This window comes from Pteropus alecto, unplaced genomic scaffold (assembly GCF_000325575.1).
Source record: "Pteropus alecto unplaced genomic scaffold, ASM32557v1 scaffold46, whole genome shotgun sequence".
Classification (NCBI taxonomy): domain Eukaryota; kingdom Metazoa; phylum Chordata; class Mammalia; order Chiroptera; family Pteropodidae; genus Pteropus; species Pteropus alecto.
This window is the reverse complement of record NW_006439231.1, coordinates 2,621,284-2,622,713: the sequence shown is the minus strand read 5'-3', so window position 1 is coordinate 2,622,713 and position 1,430 is coordinate 2,621,284.

The following is a 1,430-nucleotide window of genomic DNA, read 5'->3' as shown; positions in this document are numbered from 1 at the left end:
TGGGAGAAGTGGGGCCACTGCAATTCAGGTTCTCTAAGCAATTGCCAAGCAGGACGCGAGCGATCGCTGATCTCGCTGGCGGCGGCGGCGGCGGCGGCGGCGGCGCGGAGCTGCTGCGGTTCCCGCTGCTCTGGGAGGAGGCGGTGTGTGCGCCGCTGCGAAGGCGAGATGGAAACTGCACCGCCACGGCGCGCTCCCGCTGTGTCTGGAGCTCCGTCGTCTTCTCTGCCTCCAGTCTCTGCACCTCCCACCCCCTCCCTCCTCCTCCCGCTAGCTCCCCCGCCCTCTGCTGCTCGCAGCCGCGCCAGGATCTACTGTAAGAGTGAGTTGTTTGGACGTAGTCACACACTCACGGAGGGAAGTAGTCTGGAGGCTGCCGTGGTGAGTGTTGCCTAGCGGTCTCCGGGAAAGGTGCGTCTCCCTCCCCGGATAATTAGGGCGAAGAATCCTCCTGACAACGCCTTGCGAGGACCTGGGCTCCCGGGAGGCGGAAGGGAAATGAGCTCTAGCTCAGTTGGCAACCCCTAGAGAAGCGGGTCCCTTGGTTTGGCATATTGCCTGCTGCCCATCACAGGCTTGTGGCATCAACAATCTTGTCGTCACATAGCCACACATGTGCAGGTTCTGCTGGTCGGTGGCTAGTTTCTTAAACACTCATATCGCTCAGAGCTGCTGACTTTTTTTCTGTTCTTCCAGTTCTTTGGCAGCTAGAGTGAGATTTGTCAACATTGCCTTCACCGGTAAATAGTAGAATTTCTAAATATAGAGACAGTAGCTGTGATTGAGATTTTAGGAAGTCAAAGTATTTGGCTTATTGAGATTTGTAGTGTGCCAGGTACGTTATGATGACTAAATTCGTTAATTTCATTGATAGACTATTTTAGTATATTAGAAATCATAGGTGCTCACTTTAGCAGCACATATACTAAAATAAGAAATCACAGGATATGCAGATATCTGCCATTAATTCCAGTGAAATTGGCACTGGTCAAATAATTTCAGGGATTTAAAAAAAATATTTTAATTTCTTGTGTTCTACTGCATTGAGAGACTTACAAATAACTAAGAAAAAAACTTTAAAATGATTAACTTTCTATGCTTCCCCTCTATATGTCTTGCTTTAACATTTTTCTTCAATTTTCCATTCTTTCAAAGAGATACCCCTGAAGGGCAATTTTAGTATACTGGCATAACAAAAACGACTGCAAAGAAATCATTTACAAAAAAAAAAAAAATGATTTTTAGAAGATAGGTTTTTTTGTTTAATTTGGTATATAGTAACTTGTAATCACGCCTAATAAGGGCGAGTCTGCTCACCAGTTTTGATACCTAGAATCCTGTTTATCTTCACAAATGTCTCATCATCTTTAGCTTATGACATTTGTTTTTTGTTTAAATATTTGCAATAAGTATGAAAATAAAGCAGCAGA